This window comes from Amblyomma americanum, chromosome 1 (assembly GCF_052857255.1).
Source record: "Amblyomma americanum isolate KBUSLIRL-KWMA chromosome 1, ASM5285725v1, whole genome shotgun sequence".
Classification (NCBI taxonomy): Eukaryota; Metazoa; Arthropoda; class Arachnida; order Ixodida; family Ixodidae; genus Amblyomma; species Amblyomma americanum.
The window spans coordinates 388,915,954-388,927,241 of NC_135497.1; the positions used below are offsets into that span (position 1 = coordinate 388,915,954).

Genomic DNA, 11,288 nt, shown 5'->3' on the forward strand with positions numbered 1-11,288 from the left:
CCACCCCGCGCCCTTCTCTACAGAGACCCGTATCGCATTGAGCACCTAGAAAATGAAGTCCAGTTTTCTGAATAGCCCTCTCTTTTTCAGCTACAAAATAATTTCCTCGATAACCGTTTTCTAGGCGCTGAAGCGCATCCGGGCCGCGGAAGAAACTGGCTAGCGCGTTGGCAACGCTAACATAATCAGTTCGTATACTTCATACAGGGTGTTCCACATAGCACCCCTATGAATTTTTAAAATAGGTTAACTTGAGCTAAAAGAGCAATTTCTTGGTTTCAGTATTATCACCTCATGCGGTGGTCACCTGGAAACTGCTTATACATGTTAATTAGAAAGTTAGATTTTTGCCTTTTGCAGTTAGGCTTCTAATGTTCAGATTTGTAGCCCGCCACTGCTGATATCGATACCAGTTTTTAGATTTTCGTGAATGTCATTCTCATTGCAAGTACAGAGAAAATCAAATGGACCGTTTTCACTCGCCGAATCGGTACCCATGAGCAGTGCACGCAGCTGCGCTTACAAGCTGACGTCATCCGGCGGAGAGCGTGTCACGTGCTCTCTGCTCGCTGAAGTCCGGACGGACTGGATGCGATCGCCGCGCAGGCTACGAAAAGAGCATGTGGCACGCTCGCCGCGGCGTTACGCGCGCTGATAGGCGTGGCTGAAAGCGCTGCTCTACTGCTGGGTTTCGGTTCTGCGCGTCGATATGGCCCGTTCGCTCTGTAGGTGCAACGAGGATGGCTTTTTCGAAAAAAATTAAGAGCTGGTATGGATATCAGCAATGGCAAGCTACAAATCTCAACAAAAATGAGGAGCGTAACTGCCATAGATAAAAAGTTAAGATTTCAGTTAACTTTCTAATTAACAACCCTGAGGTGTTTCCCTTTGGCCATCATCGGTGAAAATACTGCAGCCAAGAAATCGATCCTTTAACTGAACCCTAATTTGAGGAGTTATTTACAGTATTAGGTGAAGCGCCTTCTGTATTCGGCCATGTCACCAGGTGCGCGCTCGGTCCGCGTGTTGAAGGCGCCAGCGATGGACATCGGCGGCACGCTAAACTCTAGCTATGCTGTCCTCCGTATACAATGTGACAGGTATGCCCATTGGAATCCGCCAGTTCCAACCAAAGATCGCGTACTGCTACAACGAAGCAACCGCTATAACGTAGAAATCACGGGGCTCCTTCACCTCGGTTATAACAGGATCAAATTGTACTAGGTTTGGAACTGTGGCAATGTTTCTGGAAATTTCATGCACAATTTTCATGCTTGAACGATGTGGGCACGCCGTTGTGGACACAAACACGCACGCCGTATGCGTCTGCGAAGCGCGGGAAACATGGAGCGTTGTGCGGCATATAGCAATCTTGTGTTTATCGCGGCGTTATGGTGGGGTTCTTACAGAGTTAGGTTACAATGACTCAAAAGTTCACCTTCTGCTTTCATTCCGGTCCAAAAAACAATTTCCGCTCAAGCCATACTAGCAGCGCCATTCCTCATTAGTGACAGAAGGACGAAAGCAGGCAACGCGGAACAAAAAGTTGTCTCTGTTAGCATGCGTTCATTTGAAAGCTGTAAATTAAAGCGATCGACGTTCGCGTCGTTCACAGTGCACGGCTGCAACCGGTGCCCGTTCGCGGCTGTCTCTGCGGGCAGCAGAGAGCCGCCGAAACGCCACATCTAAGGAAATATGCGATTACTACAAATCCACCCACCAAACTCTTCCCACTCCTTGCAAAGGGCTGGGGAAGGCCAACGAGCGGGTACTCCTGCGCCTGCTCACTAACACGATGCTATGCCCGGCAACTCTAAAGCATTTCAATCCTCAATTCGACGGGCGGTGCTCACACTGTGGGGAGGTGTCGGACACCTACCACATGGTGTGGGCCTGCCAGCAGAACCCATCCCTACCCCCTATCCCAAACCCCACCCGAGAGGACTGGGAGGCGACCCTGTCCGGCTGCTGCACCCTCCAGGCCCAAAGGGCCTTAACGCAGCGTGGCCGGGCTGCGGCAACCGCCAATGGGGTGCCTGACTAGGCATCCCCACCTAGTGGTTGTAAGGGCGTGACTCTTCAGGTCACGGACCCCAACACCTCTCTCTATAATAATTAAATGTTTTTACCACCACCACCAAGCCACATCTATAGGGCCGAATGATTCACGAGTATTCCCGTTTATACATCATTTCCCGCACTTGGTAGTTGCCGTTATTTTTAGAGTTTACGTTCGAGAAACGGCAGTTTTTGCGAGCGATTCCTGACGCACTCGCTTCTGTTACGAATTCTAGGTCTTGTATTTAATATTCCCTCTTGGCATATTACAGCATAAGTCTTTATTTGGGCCGTTTCGTTGCTGCTGGCCTTTGTACATATTGTCGTTTTTGGATGATTCGCTCCATCGCGTTTGCTGAGTATGCACTCTGGTTGCTGTCTGCCGCACGTGCGACCAGGATAGGCCAGCTCGCATGTTCGCGCATCACGGCAGTGTTTAGAATGCTCTCCACCCTCGCACATTCGCACTGCGTAGAAGCCGCCCAGTTGCTGCTGCTGCTCTTCTGCTCTGGCTCTTCTCCTTTACGCCGCGTGCTCCCAGGCTCGACGCGCTCGTATGTTAGCGTTCCTTCTGTTTGGCCGCTAAAGGTATCGTACGATCGGAACTTGACAGTATTATGAAAGCACTTCCCGGTTAATCGCATTATCCGGGAGCGTACTAACTAAGGGAAAAACAGTGCAACTCTGTGGCACATTTTCATTGCGTACGGTTTTGATCGTACGGACCGGGAACGTATCAGCTAGCTTCTGCAGGTATTCCTTAAATTCGTAGCACACACTTGAGGGCTTCCCAGTTCTTACACCAGAAGGCAACCCCTGTGATAAAGTGCCTGTTCCCAACAGACTTGCGTCCCCCACGAGCCTGCTTGCCTAAACGTATTCTTCACTGCTTATTGAAATGTTATTGAGTGGTTGATCACTTGAGCGGTATCATGTGCTGCGGTCCGGCTATGAACTCGCGTCTCAGTGACAGGAGCGACAAGAACGCGCCTTATATCTGCGGCGAATAGCTCTGCACTATTGCCGCCGTCCGCGCTGAACTGTGGGGCCAAAACAGCTGTGCCAGGCTGTCGGTGGAGTAGAGCAGCAAGGGCGATGACAGTCCTTATCAGGGCTGTGTCCTTGTCCCTTGGCCACCAGGGCAGACCAAGGGTTACAGCGAACGAGAAGAGCTGGCCACGGCTCCGAGTCTGGTGCCAGCACGAAAGGTGGCCAGTTGTAGCGCCAAAAGGGGCAGCCGGTAAGCATCTAACATGATCAAGAGGCCATGGCGTCAAACCACCGCTCCAACAGGCGTATGCATCATGCTATGCGATGAAAGAGACATGCAGTCGATGCTGACAAAATGGTAAAGCGACTATGGAGTAGTGTTTTTTTTTAATACGAATGGACTAAGTTCCGCGTGGGGAAAGCTTTTCCGTCTTAAGCGTACCCTATGCGGAAGCGCTCATTGTTCTAATATTCCCAATAGTCCGCCGCCGTACTTTTTTCGCGCACAAAATTACTCATCCATCTAGACTGCTGACCAAACGCTTGCTTATCTCTCGGCGTCCCCCGGCACTGCACCTTTAGTTATCTGCCCCCATGGTGTATGCCTTTCTCGATACCAGCTGTTGCCGTGTCTGTTTTCAGTCGCTGCTGACATTTGCGCTAACGGTCAAAGTATGCTATGCAATAATGTACGTATCTTCGCGGCGTTAGAAAACGATAGTGAGGTGACGTTCAAGGTGATTTCTTGAGGCCGAGCTAAGACTTTCTCATTGTAGTCTACCGCGTTCAACCACGCGGCTATCCCAAGCGATTCCCACCGCCCAAAAACCACGTATTTGAGGCTTTTATAAATAAATTTTTTAAAATAAATAAATAAATGAGGCTTTTATAAATAAATTTTTAAATGTGGATGACAGAAAAGATTGAATATGTCCCAGCGTGTAAACCTGCTATGCTTGTAAACAGGAAGATATATGCGCAACTTAGCAACTTGTGCGGCGAGCCAGCAGAAACCGTGCAACACGAACGGTGCCACCTACTGCCGCAGGGGAGGCTAGTTTTGGGATCGGCATAAAATTGCCAGTGCCAGCGTCAGTTCGCCCCTCGCTACGGTCTCGAGGTCGACGTACAAGCAGTCCGAGAAGGAGGCGCCCTGCGGTTACAATACCAGCAGGACGCACGCTCGCAGACACATGCTTATTGCTACGCATAATCCATAGTCACGTGCCGGTATCCAAGCGCAAGACGAGCGACCACAGCCACGAGATGAACATCAGCTGCGGAGCAGAGAAGCCCAGGGGTGTGATCTACGACAGCGTTGTTGCTGTTGCTATGAATGTTGGAGTATCTCCATGAAGTAACCAGGCACTATGTGGGGGTTTTGGTATAGCGGTACGGATGACGAATGCACACTGAGCGTGCACGTATGCTCGCTGATCCACCCTTGAAAGGCAAACTGCGCCACATTTTCAGAATTCCGCGATATTCAAGATTCAAGTATATAGTTTCTTTGCGCTAGCATTTAAAATAGTGACGTTATCGACGATCAAATTTTAGGCTTCTCCTTACAGCACTGAAGGTATGCAAAGAAACTCGCTTTCACGCTACGGGGGATAAGAGTTAAAATTTCAGCTGCCGCAGACCTCACCTTGTCGTGCATCGTTGGATGCTGCCATACAACGCTCAGTGGGCTTTGCCTTCGGTGGCGTTGGGTTTCTTCCTTCAAAGCAAGCGTTTATGAGTTAGAAATGTTCAGGTAATATAGATTACGGCATCATGGCACCTAGCCCCCCCCCCCTCCCCCCCCCCCCCCCACACACACACATGGCATTGTGCTCTGCGGAGAAGCTTGACGACCATGCCGATTTTAATTGCCGATGACGATCTTTTAGAGAAATCAACTGCCCAGCGAGCGTACCGAATGCAGTCAGGGGGATCATTGAGGTCAACCCGATTCTGATAAACATGCATCCACATAACACACGGCGAGAAGAAAGGCAAGATCGGAAGCCCACGAACGAAGCCTCGCCGGGAAAAAAGACGTATTATACGTTGACGCAACGGCATAGGCCTACAGAGAACGATACGGCTTGGTAGCCAGCGTTGTGGATCACCAGCTCAGGGAAATCAACTGCGCTTGGATCAAAACCAACATCCTCGAGGATGAGGAAGCTGCAATCGCACTCGCCATCACCTGCCAGGGCGAGGAGCCCCATGCACACATAATTACAGACTCGCAAGCGGCATGCAGAAGGTACAGCAGTTGACGCATATCCACTGCGGCCATCTGCATACTCAAGGCGAGAATAATAATAATAATAATAATAATAATAATAATAATAATAATAATAATAATAATAATAATAATAATAATAATAATTGGAGGAAAGGAAATGGCGCAGTATCTGTCTCATATATCGTTGGACACCTGAACCGCGCCGTAAGGGAAGGGATAAGGGAGGGAGTGAAAGAAGAAAGGAAGAAAGAGTTGCCGTAGTGGAGGGCTCCGGAATAATTTCGCCACATGGGGTTCTTTAACATGCACTGACATAGCACAGCACACCGGCGCCTTGGCGTTTTGCCTCCATAAAACGCAGCCGCCGCGGTCGGGTTCGAACTCGGGAACTCCGGATCAGTAGCCGAGCGCCCTAACCACTGAGCCACCCCGGCGGGGCGAGAACAATCACCTTTACGAGATTCTTCATCACGTGGACACCAGGCCATGACGCTGTCAAAGGGAACCAACGTGCGGACGGCAACGACCGAGCATACGCCCACCGGGAGGCGCACACCGAAGCGGAGGGAACTGGATGCAGTCACTAGGCGGTATGGAGCCATCTTGGAACACCAACGAGCCTTCAAGAGGACCTACCCCCTCCCCCAAAAAAAACCTCAGTAGAGAACAGTTGGTTGCCTGGAGACTACTGCAGACTAATATTTATTTATTTATTTATTTATTTATTTATTTATTTATTTATTTATTTATTTATTTATTTATTTATTTATTTATTTTTACCTCAGGGCTTACAAAAGAATTGTAGAGGGGAGGGGCAGAAATACAAATGCGACTCTGCAATTTCAGTAAGAGAAAAAAATAAAGGAAAAAATAAAGGCAACAACAATAACGAAAAAAAACAAAAACGGCACGTATCTAAAGCACACGGGTAGGTATTAGATACGCAATAGACTGAACAGAATGCAGCATAAAGTTAGATGCTTTTGCGTCAAAGTATTAAAAAAATGGATTAATCATACAGCCTTGAACATGATGAGCTGCAAGTGCGAGTAATGAGAAAAAAAAGTTGTTCAAAATATGTAAGTGAAGTACGAAAGAGGTGGTTGTCGGTGGTGGCGACCAGAGCAGCAGGTAGGTGGTTCCAGTCACTGGATGTTTTTGGTAGAAATGAATGTGCATACGTCATGGCGTTTTTGGTATAGCGACTTTATAGCGATCATCGACACGTGCATAAACATGAGCGGCAGCTATGATCAGGCATGATCTGAGTTGGTCATTATGGTCATAAATCTTATGGAAGAGGCAAATACGAGAAATCTTACGACGGACAGCGACAGGGGCAAATTTAGACTTTGTTTCATGTTAATGACGTTTGCCGTGCGGTGATAATTGATAAAACGAGTGGAGCGATTTTGTACACTCTCCAAGGTTGTATTCACTGATGCCTGGCCAGGGTCCGATATGAATGAAGCGTACTAGAGATTGGGTCGGACATAGGTAGTATGTAGCTGTTTTTTCAGTGAACATGGAGCTAGTGAAAAGTTACGTTTTAGATACCCAAGCATGCGATTGGCTTTGTCTGTTATGTAGCTAATATGAATCTTCCAGGAAAGGTTATTATTAATGTGTACTCCAGGGTACTTACAAGTTTAAGTGGAGAATGATTAATAGAGTAACTGGGACAGAATGTTTGACCATGAGAAATTCGCATGTTTTGCATTTCGCAGCGTTCAGTTCCATCTGCCAAAGAGAGCACCAAGCAGTGATATTATTTAGGTCGGTCTGGAATTATGTCACATTAGAAGCATTAGTTATTTTACGGTAGATTAGTCATAGCGAAAAGACAAATAGAGCTAGAAACGCAATTGGGTAAGTCATTAATAAAATAAGAAAAAGCAATGGAGCCGAGACGGATCCCTTAGCCACTTCTGACTGGACGGGTACCTCAAGGGAGTCAGTCTCGTTAGCTCTGACATACTGGGTGCGGTTAGAAAGGAATGCGATTATTCAGTTAAGTACTACAGGATCGATGTTAAGGCGACTGAGTTTTAGTATAGGAAGTTGATTAATCTTACCAAAAGCCGTGGAAACATCTAGAAACGCACAATCAGTAATGAACTCTGAGTCTAAAAATGAATGTATATCACTGGTGAACATGAGTAGCTGTGTTTCGCCCAATCTCAGTTTACTAAGCAAAATGTATCCTTCAACATATGACAGCAAATGCCCGCTCTGCGGGGAACTCTCAACGCTTTATCACGTTTCATGGGCCTGCCAGAAAACGCAAGCAGCGGCAATAAACAACACACCAACACCGGAGCAGTGGGAGGCTGCGCTGCCCTGCTCGAAGCCTGAAGAACAGCTCAAACTGATCGACAGAGATCGCAAGACTTCAAAGGCCACTGGGGCCCTGGACTGAGGGACCCACCTACGCCACGAGAATCTTCCTTGACATTCAAGTTTTCCATTCATTCATTCACCATTTCAAATGCTAGCCCAAAGGGACTTTGCATGCTTTGGCTGCAAGTTTCACACATTCGACCCCTTTAAGGTCGTCGAATTCTAAAACCTCTGCAGTGGCCCTTTAAAGAGAGCGTACGGTGTGACAGGCGCAGCGGTGAGGAAATGGGCATGACGGGAGGTGGGATTATGTGAAATCCTAATGAGGGTCGGATAGAGTTTTAGCACGTGTACTGGCATTGCGATTGCGAATTGGCGGCTTGTTGTCAGCAATAGAGCCAGGCCAGTGCACACTATGCTAAGACTCTCTAGTAGTCCTGAGCACGGGTGCGGGGGGGGGGGGGGGGGGTAAGAGTACTGGGTAGTCTTGCGGAATGTACGCCTGCCGTAAGATGATATTCGTGGACTACGCAATACTCCAGTGTTCAATGATCCTTTAACCCATAAGCTATTACGCTTTTTCTAGTTTCGCTCTGGTTCTGAAAATATATTGCTTTATTGGCTCCTGATTGCTATTAACATAACAAAATTAAAAAGCTGCTTTTAGAGAAGCTATCCATCAATGCATGCCGCAATTAGAGACAGCAGGTTCTGAAATCCGCAGTGTTTATTTGAACAGTTCAACAGGCACAGCACAACCAAATATCATTTGCCTAGACGTTATTCCATACTATATACCGCATACAGGTTTGCAGTCGGAGATTACTTCGGATTCAGAAATTATGTGCAAGTGCCTTTTGGAGGCATATTCGAAGTCTTCATCATTGCCACTGTCCTAGCTTCTGCAAGAAACAGCCTATTTCCGAGGAACATTCCCGCAAGTGTCCTGCCATTCCTCAATCCGTTGCCAAACTACGTGTGTGTGTGTGGGGTGGGGGGGGGGGGGGGGATGGACCCTCCGGAAGCAGCCTCCGGTGGATGCACATCTGCTGCGTGCTGACCGTCAAAATGCATCTCCTCTCTACGAACCTTCAGCCACTTCCACCCTCCAGAAGCTCCACTCACCCACCTTCGCCCACCAAAAGGCCGCCTCCCTCCGGAATCACACCCATCGGTAAAAATATATCTACCTCATGAGCGCCTTACCTACCGTAACACTCCGGTACAAAGAAAATCCCCCCCACCCCCCCAGAGCGCCTCCACATCCAGAAGCGGCGGCAAAGGCGATCAACGTAAATGCGAAGTGTTAAACCAATACTGGTAACGCAGATTTCTCGCATCACAACCTTTGATCGCCTGTTTTTTTTCGACTGTTCCTGCTCTCTAGCGTTAAAAACAATCTGATGGATGAGCCTACCTTGTTTTTCGCGGTAAAAGCAGAACAGCACCGGGCTCAATGAGTAAAACTTGCCATTGTTGGTATTAGTAGAACGTCCTAGATTTCGGGAGTTTAAGAGTGAAAGAGTACCTTCTGATGTGAAGGTGGGAGGGTGGGGTTTGGCAGCGGCACTGCGCACTGACAATGTTAGTGTACGGGGTGCAGTGAGCAGTGATGGGTCGTAGGGGTGCCGCGTGTAAAGTCGGCGCCGGTGATAAGTGACCGGACGTTTGCTGTTATGGTAATGCGAATTTCAGCGACAGCTTGGGAGGTACCAAGTGCAGATACCATTCGGAGTGTTTGGTTACTCTGTATAGAGGTTTGCTTTTGGGGTGGAGGGGAGTTTGCGTGCGTCACGCAAGGTCGTTACGGATTTGTGGTTGATGCGTGGGAAAATCAGAGTATTCGAGCGCAATGAGCAGTTAACCGGTCTGGTGGCGGGGGTTAGGGTGTACATTAGGGTTGTGTGGCTGGTCTTGTTGGGACCCAGGTTGACCCTGTGGTTTAGTGGGACGACTGTGCAGGCTGTATGACGCATGTGTGTAGAGATATGGGGATATTGCGTGCGTGGGCGGCGACACAATCTCGCTGAACGGCACCCACACAATCTCGCTGAACGGCACCCACGCAGCTGTCGCTGTGAAACAATACACTTGTATTCTGCGCAGGGATTCAATAGTGTATTAGCAATGACATCCATTTCAGGCGCATTAAACCAGAGGTTGTTCATAATGCCATATCTGGTCAAGGCGGCCCCGGTCGGCGACCGCAGCTACACTGAAGCCACGCTCATGAAACGACGCCTAGACATCTAGGTTGGACGTCGCCATGTGGTCCAATGGTGGCCGGAGGGCCTCCACTGTCCAACGAAGCGAGTGTCGTCGTGGCAGACGCTACAACACTAGTGGCGACATGAAAGAACCACGGCGAGGTGCTTTTCTCCGCTCTCGCACAGAACGCTTGTACAGTAGCTGCGGAGATCGCCCGCCCCCGGCTTGACGCTTACACGAGGGCGCCTGCCGAGGCAAGTGCAGATGCTGCAATCTTCTCCAGTTGGCCAGAAGAGTTCGAGACGGGAACAGTAGATGAAAACTGAGAGCACGCAGCAGAACTTCGGCCCTTTATAATCTAGGGCCGCGCTGGCTGCAGGAATAACATCACATTCGGTTTTTGAGATGGCTTTAGTTTTACAGTGTATAATATAGCTTCGTTGTTACGAGATGCGCATGGTTGACTGCACAAGCGCAGGCTGCACACAACCCCTTTCCTTTGGGAAGCTTGCCACTCAGTTCAAACCGCAAGTCTGAAATAACCATTCTACATCAACTTGTGACACCGTCGGCGTGTTCTTGCAGAACGTCGTGTGCCCACTGGTGACTGTGGCTTGAATGGTCATCGTGCATCACTATCAGGTTGGTTCGTTCGTAGGCTGGGATGCAGAGCTGCAGATTCTGCGGACGATAGTGCTCGCTCACTCGCTGCTGTGCAAGTGTATTCCAGGAGCATAGGAGACTTCTCTGGGACTTGTTCCGGCTGATATCTTTCGTGCAAAAGCAGAATATATGGATTCTGCGCAGTTCTTTACTATCTTGTGTAACAACATGGCATGAGCCTGGCGCGACTATGCCTTGAACCATGTGCGTTGGTGTTACACGGGCGGTTATCCTTGAAGCGTACGCGGTCGCCAGGACTTAGTGGCGTCAGTGACGATCCAGAGTAGGCTGGTCATGCTTTTGAACTTGTTTTGGTCTCACAGCGAAGTCTGGAAGACGAAGTGCGCTGGCGTCGCCCCATAAGCAGCTCAATAGGGGACCTCCCATCAACCGTAAGAGAGGTTCTGTAATTCAGGTGACCTAACAAGTAAGTTTTCATTGGAGGACTTGCTCTTATTTTGTGTGCCTTTAAGAATTTGAACACCCTTTTTGGCGAGACTATTAGAGCGTGGAAATTTCGGATTAGATGTGATGTGGCTAATTTCGAAGTTTCATGCAAATGCCAAGAATTCACTAGACTAGACGGACTAGACTAGTCCGTTGTCAGAGCATGCTTCAACTGGGGTCCCGTGGAGCGCAAAAGTGGCAGCGAGCTTTAAAATTACTTTTCAAGAGTTGCTATTGTCCTGGTATGGCACATGTGTGTAGTTGGAGAATGCATCAAACACGGCGACGTACGATTCTCCGGGTACTTGAAACCCACCCGAAACTAGAAGTGCCCTAGTGGCGGTCT

The 11,288-nt window shown here is 48.7% G+C and overlaps 1 pseudogene; it reads left to right on the forward strand.

The window, feature by feature from the left end:
• The first annotated feature begins 996 nt into the window (after positions 1-996).
• On the forward strand, positions 997-7,703 carry LOC144123125 (uncharacterized; annotated as a pseudogene).
• Positions 7,704-11,288: the final 3,585 nt, after the last annotated feature.